Consider the following 13,121-nt stretch of genomic DNA (forward strand, 5'->3'; position numbering starts at 1 on the left):
GTCGTGATACATATTCAATTCCCACATTCCTCTTCTTGGGTGTAGATGGCTCTCTTCATCAAAAGATCACTGAAATTGGTCTGAATCACCTCATTGTTGAAAAGAGCTATGTCCATTGAAATTGATCACCATATAATCTTGTTGTATACAATGATCTCCTGATTCTGTTCATTTCACTTAGCATCAGGTTATGTAAGTCTCTCCAGGCCTCTCTGAAATCATCCTGCTGATTGTTTCTTATAGAATAATAATGCTCCATAACCTTCATATACCATAATATATTCACCTCTATTCCAGCTGATGGTCATCCACTCAGTTTCCAGTTTCTTGCCACTACAAAAAGGACTACTACAAACATTTTTGCACATGTGGATACCTTTCCCTTATTTAAGATCTCTTTGGGATATAAGCCCAGTAGAAACGTTGTCCTATCAAAGGGTATGTACAGTTTGATAGTCCTTTCAGTGTAGTGCCCAAATGATCTTCAGAATGGTTAGATCACTTCACACAATGTATTAGTGTCCCAGTTTTCCCAAAACCCCTCCAACATTGGTCATTATCTTTTCCTGTCATTTTAGCTAATCTGAGCGGTATATGGTGGTATCTCATTAATTTGCATTTCTCTAATCAATAGTGACTTAGAGAACCTTTTTATATGACTAGAAATATTTTTAATTTCTTCATCTGAAAATTGTCTGTTCATATCCTTTGACCATTTATCAAGCTATTTTAGAAATGAGGCCATTATTAGAATTTTTGAATGTACAGATGTTTTTTCCAGTTTGTTGCTTCCCTTCCAATCTTGTCTATATGATTTTTGTTTGTACAAATCCTTTTTAACTTAATATAATCAAAATTATCTATTTTTGTTCAATAATAATTTCACTTTCCTTTTTGGCCAGAAATCCCTTCCCTCTTTACAGGTCTGAGATATAAACTGTAGAGAGCCAGATTTCTGTCTCTTTTGTTTCAAGTATATTTGAAACAAGGCATTAACTCAGTGGAATTGATGAGATGATTGTTTTATGGTTCTCATATTATATATTTTGTACTTAGGATGGTGATGTAATGGTTTTCTAAGTTCACGCATAATCAATATGCTATAATGATGTAATTACAATAAGGTATATAAGGACTAAGAAGGACAAGAAGATTCTATCTTTCATCAGCCTCCTGAAAGCCTCCTGCACTATGGAAAAGACTGGTTAAGAATGCTAGACTCTCAGATTGCTGGAAGAGCTTGGACCAAGGCTCATCCGAAGAACCTCCAGAAAGCTAGCCAGAACATTACAGTAAACTACTCTGTGTTCTTCTCATTTGCTTATAATATCACAATTTATATATAAATCATGAATATATTTTGACTTTATCTTGATATATGCTGGTAGATATGGGCCAATGCCTGGTTTCTGCCATACTGGTTTCCAGTTTTCCCAGCAGTTTTTGTCAAATATTGAGTTTTTAGTCCAAAAGCTGGGGTATTTGGGTTTGTTAAACACCACATTACTATAGTCTTTGATTATTTTGTTCTGTGAACCTAATTTATCAATGATCAACTACTCTACTTCTTAGCCATACCAAATGGTTTTGATGCCAATTGCTTTATGATATAGTTTTAAGTCTGGTACAGCTAAGTCACCTTCATTTTCATTTTTCAATAATTCTCTTAAAATTCTTAAGCATTTGTTCTTCTAGAAGAACTTTGTTATTATATTTTATAGATCTCTAAAATAAGTTCTTAGGAGATTGATTAGTATGGCACTGAATAAGTAGATTAATTTAGGTTGTATTTTCATTTTCATTACATTCCCTCAGTCTAATGAGCACTTGGTATTTTTCCAATTGTTTAGATTTGAATTTATCTGTGTGGAAAATGTTATGTACTTATGTTCATATAGTTTCTGACTTTGTCTTAGCAGATAAACTTCCAAATATTTTATATTATCGACAGTTACTTTAGATGAAATTTCTCTTTGCATCTCTTGCTGCTGGACTTTGTTGGTAATATATAAAATGCTGATGGTCTATGAGGATTTATTTTTTACCCTGCAACTTTACTAAAGTTGTGAATTGTATCTAATGGTTTTTTAATTGATTATCTAGGCTTCTCTAGTTATGCCATCATATTATCTACAAAGAATGATAATTTGCTTTCTTCATTACCTACTCTAAATCCTTTAATCTCCTTTTCTTCTCTTATTGCCAAAGCTAACTTTTCTGATATAATATTGAATGGTAATGGTGATAGTAAACAACTTTGTTTCAATCCTGATCTTATTCAGATTTATGATTTCCTGAAAGATGATGTCTATGCTCTTTATTCCATCATTGTTTTTGGTTAAGTCCAATCATTCTTAGATTGTCTCTCCTAGATCTATTTTCCAGATCAGTTATTTTTTGAATGATGTATTTTACATTTTCTTCATTTAAAAAAAAAAAATAATAATGTTGTTTGAGTGATTTGTTCAATTCTAATTTTTTGTGAATTATTTTCTTAAGTTACCTTTTTTATTTCTTTTTTGCATTTAGCCAAATGATTTTTTTTTCTATTTCACAGACTTTGTTTTTCAATTAATTGATTTATTTTTCCATATTATAAGAAGTTATATGCTTTTCAATTTTATTGTCTATTTTTAAGGAGTTTTCTTCAGATAATTTCTGGTTTTCATTTTCCATACCTTCTTGCATTTTTCTTCTAACTCTCTTTTAAGATGCTTTTTGAATTTCTCCAAGAGAGCCTTGTGAAATGGGGACCAACTCATATCATCCTTTGGAACCTCATCAGGTTTTGATTTGTCTTTAGGATCCTCAGAGTTTAAAATCTATTCTCTTTCTCCACAAAAGTTTTCTATGATGACAGTTCTTTTTGCTGTTTTGCTCATTTTTTAAGGTTGAAGTCTGCTCTTAAGCCAAAGGGGAGATATCAGATTTAATTTACCCTTTCCTGTGTTTCTCCCAGGCTCAGTGGCTCACAATTTGCCTGCTGTATTTGTTTTATAGAGTTTTCTATCAAATCTACTTAACCATCAACTTCCAACCATGACAGAGTAGCCTGAGAGCTTTAGTATATATTCTCTGGTGCACAGACACAGGAATGCCTTGGCTCCCAGCCCTGACTCCCTGTCTTGAGTTCCCTGAATTGTCTTCTGGGCTTGGAAGCCTCTCCCCCTGTCCAATAAAAATTATGTTTTCTGAAGTTCTTCTATAATATCTTCCTATGGAAATTTGTTGTATTCTAAATATTTGTGTTTTTTGTCATTCCAAAATAAGTTCAGAAGCTTAATCTGCTGTTCATTTGAGGGAAGCTCAGAGGAGATCACAAGACACTTGTCTGCTCTCTACCATCTTGACTCCACCAAAATTGAAGTTCTTTATAGAAAAATAAAATTCACAAAAGTTTGGATGAAATAAGAAAAAAAAAAAAATGATCCCTTCAGTCTCTGGTTTTGTCGTCCTGAAATTTTTAATTTTGGAGGCAGTTATCTTTTAATTGACGTTTGCAGAAGTCCAACATATATGTCCAAAAGCAATCTTAAAAAACAACTTCTCCATGAGTCATAATATTAATAAAAATGATATTTATATCACACATTTATATGTGGTGAGAACTTACTATATTAGTTGAATCTAACAACAATCTAGTTAGAAGGATGTGCTATTATTATCCCCATTTTACAGAATAATAAAGAAAAACAGAAGTTAAGTGACATACCCATGGACACACATGTAGTTTTTATGACATTTCTTTATGATTTCAGGCCGAATGCAATATATGGGCTGGATTTGCTAAATGACACATGTCAATGGCAAGACAAATTTTTTGTATAGGACACTTCTGTAAAGCTGAAGGGGGAAGGGAGAATGAAGAAAGGGAGGGAGTTTAGCAACAAGGAGAAGAAAGAGGAAGACAAGGAAAATAAGAGACAGGAAGGGAAGAGAATAATAAGAATGTGAAGAAGAGGGATAGGAAGCAGAGAAGAAGAAAGGAGAGAAGGAGTGGAAGATGCTGGGGAGGACAAAGAAGAAAATATGGATGGGGAAAGGGAGGGAAGGAAAAGGAGGACAAGAAAGGGAAGAGTGAGTAGAAGTACCAGGAACTGTTTGGAGGAGGACAGGAAAAGGGACTGGAGGAAGGAGTACAAAAAGGAGAGTGAGGGAGAGGAGGCAAAAAAATGGGAAGGGAGAACATGAAGGGAAAGGGGGAAAAGAGAGGGAACTAAGGGAAGAGGAGAAGGGGAAGAGAAAAAGGAGAAGGATATGTAATGTTCTCTTCTCTAAAATATAATGTTCTATGGGAGCGGGTTTCTTGAGGAGCTTCTGGAGGCAGCCTTAGTTTCAGTTCAGTTTAATAATCACCTCTAATTCAGCCAGGGATTAAAGTCCAAACCCTTTATTGTCTCCTTCAAAATAGCCTGGTTATCATTCTTAGAGGCCTAAAACTCTCCTTTGTTTTGAGAGCTCTCTTGCCACTAGTCCTTTGTCTCTTCCAGCTTCTGCCTCTAGCTTCCTCTGAATCCAAAGTCTCCAGCCAGTACAAAGAGGGAAATTGGAATGAATCTGACTCTGCCTCTAAGAGTAGGCTTGTAGGTTTGTGTCCCTGAGAGCTTCTTGCTTATATGCTATACACTTGAGTACACACCAATGATTACATCACTAGGAAATCATTATTTGTTGTAGGATCAAATCAATGCCAAATTAGATTTAAACATTGTCTCCTCAATTCCACTTAGTACCTTGTTTCAAGTTCAGGCCCATAACATCTCCTTGTAGGATCAGATCAATCATACTGAATCATTAAATTAGATAATTATTCTCTCTATCAATTCCACTGTCTTAGTACCTTGTAAGAATCATAACAAAGATAAACAATAATAATTTGGGAATAATTAGTGCCAGTAATATTTGATTGATATATTATCATTTTTTTTACTGAAATATATGTGTCAATATGTGAATGTAGAGAAGTTTTTTTGATGATACTGCTGGCCTGAGGGAGAGAAAAGAAATAAACAAACTTTAAGGAAGCTTCTGAATAAATTGGTTCTGAAAGCAAATAGTGTTAGTTACTTTATCTGTGATAAGTTGCTAGTGTTGCAGGCAGAATATGAATCCAACTCTTCCTGATCCCAAATGGAAGATTCTGAATAGAGATATTTTACTTTTGTTGACAAATGTAGATGCAAATATTTTTAGCACACTTGAGAATCGTTCCTATAGTCATTTTACACCCAAAAAATAAATAAATAAATATGTGTTTGTCATTCCATAAAATTATTTAAATGAAATGCTTAAATAACATAAGATTGTTAAGCTTATGGGAACTGGAGAGGCAAGGTGATCAAAAAGCTTTCATTTACAGATGAAAAAGTAGGATCAAAGTTTCTTATATTTATTAAATGCCACATGAGTAGTAAGAATTAGAGGTTGCACTTTAAACCAAGTATCACTTATTGAAATTCCTACAGTCTATATATTGTGATTTTCCACACACACATACACACAAACACACAACCTTTGAAGATGATTGTTTCAGTAATAATATTGGGACAGATGGATGGATAAGAGAGATACACAGATTATAGATTCATAGTTGAGTGATACAAATGCTGAAATATTTTTATATTTATCTGAATAGGGCCAACGTGGTAGAGAGGAGGCACACAGATGCTTGAGCTCCACATTTTCTCTCAGAATTTATTTCATGACAAGCCTCAGAATTAGTGCTTGACCAGAAAAAAAAAAAAAAAAAATCCACAAAAATTTACCAACAGAAGACATCCTTGAAATTCGCCAGAAAAGGTCTGTTTTTGCTTGGGGGAGGGATAAACAGACTGGGCACAGGCTGAGGGCAAGTAACGAGAGCCAGGCAGGCAACTCACACTGCTCAGACCAGAGGAGGGAGGGGTACGATCTCTGTGGTTTCGGTGGAACGACCTTTACCCCAGTACGGATATTCCATCTTGGTAGCAACCCAGGATCATCAGAGAAGGTGTAAACACAGGAGATAAAGAATAAAAAGCCAGAAAGCTTGGGACCTGGCCTCCCCCATCTCCACCTGGAGTAACTCAGTGCATTCTTATTGCCTTAGAGCCTCAGAGCACAGACACAGTGCAGCCATCACTATCCTGTTAGTGCCTCACTGCTGTCTCCCGCAGTCTGTAGAGAAAGCCCAGTAACAACATCCAGCCCCATCCCCCCAAAAAAACAGACCAATTGTTTCTCTTGTCAGTTTGTTTTCTTTGATTCTGCTCTGACAAAATGAACAAAAAATTTAAAAGGGCTCTAACCATTGACAGCTTCTGTATGGATAGAGAGCAGACTTAAAACCCTGAGGAGACTAAAAACAGACTGTCTCCAGAGGAATCCCCAAAGGGGGATATGATCTGCTCCTCAATACATAAAACTCTCATAATGGAAATCAAGAAGGCTCTCACAAGAGAGATAGAAGAGAAATGGGAAAAGGAAAGGGAAGTCTGGCAAGAAAGTCTAGAGAAGTCATCCCATGCATTTAAAGACAGAGTGAATAAAGAAATCAAATCATTGAGAAACAAAATTAGTGAGCTGGAAAAAGAAAGCAGCTCTCTAAAAAATAAAATTGATGAAATGGAAAAAAAAAAATCCATAGAAGAAAAAAACTCAAAAACTCAATAGGACAATTACAAAAAGATATTAAAAAAAAAAAAGTGAGTGAAGAAAATGCATCATTGAAAATTAGAATTGAACAAGTAGAATTGAATGACTCAAGGAGAAACCAAGAAGTAGTCAAGCAAAACCAGAAAAATGAAACAATGGAAAAGAACGTCAAGTACCTTATTGGGAAGACAAAAAACCTAGAAAATAGATCCAGAAGAGACAACTTGAGAATAATCAGACTCCCTGAAAAATATCAGGACAAAAAGAGCCTGGAAACAATTTTCCAGGAAATTATCAAAGAGAACTGCCCAGATGTTTTAGAAACAGAGAATAAAACAGACATTGAAAAAATTCATCAATCACCTACTGAAAGGGACCCTAAAATCAAAATGCCAAGAAATATAGTGACCAAGTTCAAGAACCATCAGACAAAGGAAAAAAATATTGCAAGCTCCTAGAAAAATCAATTCAGATATGGAGGAGCGACAATAAGGATAACCCCGGATCTAGCAGCATCCACATTTAAGGAGCGAAGGGCCTGGAATACGATATTTAGAAAAGCTAAGAAACTTGGTTTGCAGACAACAATTACTTACCCAGCAAAAATGAGCATCTTTTTCCAGGGAAGAAGATGGACACTTAATGAAATAAATTAATTCCAACTATCCTTGATTAACAAAAAAAAACAAAAAAAAAAAAAGATCTACTCAAAAAGTTTGATCTTCAAATACAGAACTCAAAGGGATTTCTAAAAAAAGTAAAAAGAAATCTTGAGAACTATATTTCTACAATAAAGATATATAAAGAACATATATATAATTTGTTCTAAAAACTAGAGGTGGAATGGAAATTGTATCATAAAAAAGGGCAAAGTGGTGGTACTACATATCATAAAAAGGCAAAGGTAACCTATTATATCTGAGAGAAAGAAAGGAGGAGGATGAACATACTGTGTATCAATAGATAGATTTGCTTTATGGTGAAACTCCTTCTACTTCATTGAAAAGTAGGAGGGGAAAAGTGAAAAGGGAAGGAATAAGCTAAGGGGAAGGGAATACAGAAATTGTGAGAAAAAAGGGGTAAAATAGGGGGAGGAACTTTAAGTGGGAGAGGGATACTAAAAAGGGAGGGCTGTGAAAAGCAAGTGGTGCTCACAAGTTTAATATTGGGGAGGGGGGTAAGGGGGAAGGAAAGGAGAAAAGCATAAGCAGGGGTTAACAGGAGGGCATTCAATATAGAATTAGTCATTTTAACCATAAATGTGAATAGGGTAAACTCCCCCATAAAGAAGAAGCAGTTAGCAGACTGGATTAAAAGCCAGAATTCTACAATATGTTGTTTACAGGAAACACACCCGAAACTGGGTTATATATACAGAATAAAGGTAAAAGATTGGAGCAGAATCTACTATGCTTCAGGTGAAGCCAAAAAAGCAGGGGTAGTCATCCTCATCTAAGATCAAGCAAAAGCAAAAATTGATCTAATTTAAAGAGATAAGGAAGGCATTATATCTTGCTAAAGGGTAGCATAGATAATGAAGCAGTATCAATATTAAACATATACACACCAAGTGGTGCAGCATCTAAATTCTTAAAAGATAAATTAAGAGAGCTGAAAGAAGAAATAGATAGCAAAACTATAATAGTGGGAGATCTCAACTTTGCACTCTCAGAACTAGATAAATCAAACCACAAAATAAATAAGAAGTCAAAGAGGTAAATAGAATACTAGAAAAAGTTTTTTTTTTTTTTTTTTTTTTTTTTTTTTTAATGATAGATCTTTGGAGAAAGCTAAATAGAGACAGAAAGGAGTACACTTTCTTCTCAGCAGGTCATGGAACCTATACAAAAATTGACCATATATTAGGACATAAAAACCTCAAAATCAAATGCAGTAAGGCAAAAATAATAAATGCATCCTTTTCAGACCACAATGCAATGAAAATTACATTAAATAAAAAGCCAAGGGAAAATAGACCAAAAAATAATTGGAAACTAAATAATCTCATACTGAAGAATGATTGGGTGAAACAGCAAATCATAGACATAAATAATAACTTCACACAAGAAAATGACAATAATGGGACATCATATCAAAATGTGTAGGATACAGCCAAAGCAGTAATAAGGAGAAGTTTTATATCTCTAGAGGCCTACTTACATAAAATAGAGGAAGAAAAAGTTAATGAATTGGGCTTACAACTAATAATACTAGAAAAGGAACAAATTAAAAACCCCCAGACAAACACAAAACTTGAAATTCTAAAAATAAAAGGAGAAATTAATAAAATTTAAAGTAAAAAAAACTATTGAATTAATTGATATCTGAATAATTCTAAATATATAAATACATTACATACATAATAGAATTATACACACACATATATAGATATACATATATAATTTAAATGCAACAAATGTCTACTTAAAATAATTATAAAATCAGGAACTGTTACAGATTAAGGAATGAGAGATATTTTTATAACATATACAGTTTGTCAAGAAAGAAACTGAGACCTAATGAAATTAAATAATGTATCTATGTTCTTGCAGTTGTTGGGGATCCAGTTATGATGTGTGAGACAAGACGTGGGTTTAGTAAAAAAAAAATTTACTCAGTTTTCTAAAAAAAAAAAAAAATGTAAAAATTTATTTTGAATCACTAAGAGAGCTCTGTCAGTGGATAAAACTTTAAGATGAGATTGAGTTATTTGAGTAGATTAAGCCAGAGTACTTCGTTTTATGATCAAAGTTTAGGTCTTAGGGGCTTTTGAAACAATAGAGAAATTTGGGGCTTGAATAGTCTTCAGTAAAGTTATAGAAAGTTTGATTGGTGTTAGTTCAAATCTATAGAAAGCTTAAGTGGTGGTACTTAACATTAATTCTATCTTTTGAAAGTTAAGTAGTGATACTTAGCTTTAGTTCAGCTCTATAGAAAATTTGGTTAGTGTCAGCTTAACTCTATAGAAAGATTAATTAGTGGTACTTAACAGAGGTGGGGGTTGGTTTCTAGGGCAAGATAGGATTAAGGAATCTAGTTTCAAGGTGACTGACTTCTAGAAAAGAGATTTCCCATATCACAATTAGCAAGAAACAAATCTGGGACTAAAACAGAGTAGTGTGTTTCTTATGATGGAGTTCATGAAAAAAATAACATTGGATTTCAGGAGTAAATAAATATTTATTAAGCATCTGCTATATACCAGTGCATAAACACTGGAGATTAAAAACATAGGAGTTTAGGACTAAGTGGGGGAAGAGGTAACTTACAAAAGAAAAGTTGCTAATGAGAAGGGACCACGTAAAGGGTGAAGTGATAAAATTTTGGTGGTGGAAGAAGTACAAAATGAATAAAACAAAGACATCAAAGAAGTCTAAATTGGGGGAAGTTTGGTAAAAATGGAGGAGATATGTGAAGGGAGTGAGTGTGTCCAGCTGACCTTCATTAAATGGAAGTTGAGGAGTTCACAATTGGACCTACATTAAGTAAAGCCAAGATTTTGAAGAGGTGTAAATTCTAAAAAGAATTCACAGAGAGAGAGGGAGAGAGAGTGAGAGAAAGAGGGAGAGGGGGAAGGGAGAGGGAGCAGGAGGGGGAAGGGAACAGAGGGAGAGGGAGCAGGAGGGGGAGGGGAACAGAGGGAGAGGGAGCAGGAGAGGGAGAGGTTATTTACCTTAGGCAAATAACCAAACTTTTCTTGGCTTTAGTGTTCTCATCTATCTGATTCAATTTTAACCATAATTCATGTGATCATTAATTCATTTAAGGATCATACATTAACTCCTATTCTGTCAGGAATATTGTTGGAAAGTTGGAATACCAAATGAAAATGATGTCCCTCTTCTCAAGTAGCTTTCAAGTTGTTTTTCTGGAGGAGAAAGATCTCAGATGTCATCTCATTCAACTTATTTTGAAAACAAAAAAATAAACAACTAACAGGCCAACATTTCTAGAATTTCCAATATGGACTTGGTAAACATCTTGGAAGCCAAACTCTTTACCTTAACTTAACATCAAACCCACAGGGCCATCTGCTTTTGTATGGATCTATACCATACCAATAGGTAGATATAGTTCTAGAAGAGAAAATAAGATTGGACACTCCTCATAGCTCACTTAAATCTAGCTCACTTGTATTATTGCCAGAAGATCATAGTCTTCTTTGAATATGAAGGACAAACAAAAGACAAAGACAAACAACAACAATTTATCTGTATCAATGTGAGCAGATTGTTCTGTCAATGAAATTTCTCTTGTTTCTCTCATCTACTTTTGTGTTGAAGTCTTGTTAGAAAATCTGCAGATAGAAAGGAAATCATTTAGGGTACACAAAAGATCTAAATCAAGAATTTTTAACCTTTTGGTTTTCAGTGACACTTTTATCAGTCTGTTGAAGTCTATGGAAATCTTTTCAGAGCAATTATCTAAATCTATAAAATTATATAAAAAAAGAAAGAAATTAAATTGAAACGTAATTTTTAAATTCTAATTCCTCTGGGCACTGTTAAAAATACCTGATCTAAGATGTATATCACACCCATCTTCAAGCATTTCAAGTTCAATCATGCATTCTCTAGTTTTCTACCCAAAACTGATTCATCAAAATGCATCTTTCAGAAGACATTCAGTGCCAGAGTCTGTTGCCCTCCAGGTTACAAGGACAAAAGTTGCAAAGTGTTAAACTTCAAGGAACAATCTATTCTTTGAGTCAGTAAATGATAACATCATAATAAACACAATTGATTCAAGAACCCTCACGCTTCACACCTCAACATTTCTTCACTTGGGTGAGGCCTAAGGTTTTGCAGTCTTTCAGAATAAGATCAGGAAGGTGTCAACTCAAAGCACTATATATATCCTGGTTTCAAGTGCTGCTTCATTCTGCTTACAGCCAAATCTGTGGCTTTAACTCTGCAAAAATTCTGCCAGCTGCTGCTTTCCCCAACCTTCTCCAACCAGTCAGGAAGGTCTCAAAAAAAGGTACGTATGTATTCATCTTGGCTGAGGTACAGCTCCATTCTGCTTACACAGCTGAGGCTGTAGCTTTAACTGTCCACTGGTTGCCACAGCCTCCTTTTTTCCTGCTGCTTTGCCCAACCTTGGCATTCCAGGTGCTCTCACAACTATCATGCCCTCTTCTCCCCTGAAAGTGGCTGTGGTGTGCTCTAGTAACCAGAACCGGAGCATGGAGGCTCACCATATCCTCAAAAAAAGAGGATTCCGAGTCAGATCTTTTGGAGCAGGAAATTCTGTAAAACTTCCGGGACCCACAGCAGACCAGCCTAATGTCTATGATTTCAAAACGACATATCATCAGATGTACAATGATCTTGTTAAGAAGGACCAAGAGCTCTATACAAAGAATGGGGTTTTGAACATGTTGAGCAGAAATAAGAGAATCAAACCCCGGCCAGAGAGGTTCCAGAATTGCAGGGATGAGTTTGATCTCATCTTTACCTGTGAAGAGAGAATCTATGACAAGGTACTAGAACATTTAATTTTCAGAGATCAGGAGACGCTGAGGCCAGTGCATGTCATTAATGTGGACATTGAGGACAATGAAGAAGAAGCCACTCTAGGAGCTTTTCTCATCTGTGAGCTCTGTCAGTGTATACAGCAAATGGAAGACTTGGAAACTGAGATAGATAAACTGTTACTGAAATTAGAGGACAAAAGTGATAGGACTTTGCTCCATACACTCTGTTTTTACTAAGGCCCAAACTGGCTTTTTCTTCAGAGTTGAAAGAAGTCTAGATCTATTCCAGAAACCAGGATACTTTGCAGCCAATCCATGGGATTTATGTGGATATTCAGGAAAAAGAGTTCAAAGCCACTGTAGGAGCCTGTCAGTGTATACACGAGCCAGAAGATGTGAAAAGCAGGACTCATGAAACCTTACCAGAATTGGAGGAGGAAAGTAGGAACATTGTCCTCCACACAATCTGATTTTACTGAAGCTCAAATTGCTTTCCTTCTTACTTCAAAGTATAATGTGTGTCAAAATTTTTGATGATTCTCTCCTGTTACAGAAAAACAGTTTCCAATATTCCTTTCCTTAATACATTTTATTCTCTTCATGTAGTTTGTTTTTATCATCTTACTTTTCTCTGCTATTGATTGTAATTTTTTTTTCTTTTAATAAATATTTATTTTCTATTTCCTTAGTTGTGTCTTTTCTTAAAAAAAAAAGTAATTTCCTGGAGTATAGAAAGACTTATATGAAATAATTCCTCTGTGCAAACTTGGAATCTGAAAAAAAAGAAGAAAAAAAAAAAATAACTCCCCAGGCTGCCCTCTGCCATTACATTATTTGGGTCAAATAGTACTTTTTTCTGAAGCTGGATCCTTTCTTACCAGGGATGAATTTGGAGGTAGAAGAGACAGAAGGGATATATTCAGGGGAAAAAAAAATGATATAAATATATGTTATTAACATTTAAATGTCATTGTTTCTTGACTGAAGTATTTCCATACCAAGGTTTTTACTC

The 13,121-nt window shown here is 34.8% G+C and overlaps 1 pseudogene; it reads left to right on the top strand.

Moving 5' to 3' along the window:
* Positions 1-11,761: 11,761 nt before the first annotated feature.
* On the top strand, positions 11,762-12,346 carry LOC141553116 (RNA polymerase II subunit A C-terminal domain phosphatase SSU72 pseudogene; annotated as a pseudogene).
* Positions 12,347-13,121: the final 775 nt, after the last annotated feature.

This window comes from Sminthopsis crassicaudata, chromosome 2, assembly GCF_048593235.1.
Source record: "Sminthopsis crassicaudata isolate SCR6 chromosome 2, ASM4859323v1, whole genome shotgun sequence".
In the NCBI taxonomy this organism is placed as follows: domain Eukaryota; kingdom Metazoa; phylum Chordata; class Mammalia; order Dasyuromorphia; family Dasyuridae; genus Sminthopsis; species Sminthopsis crassicaudata.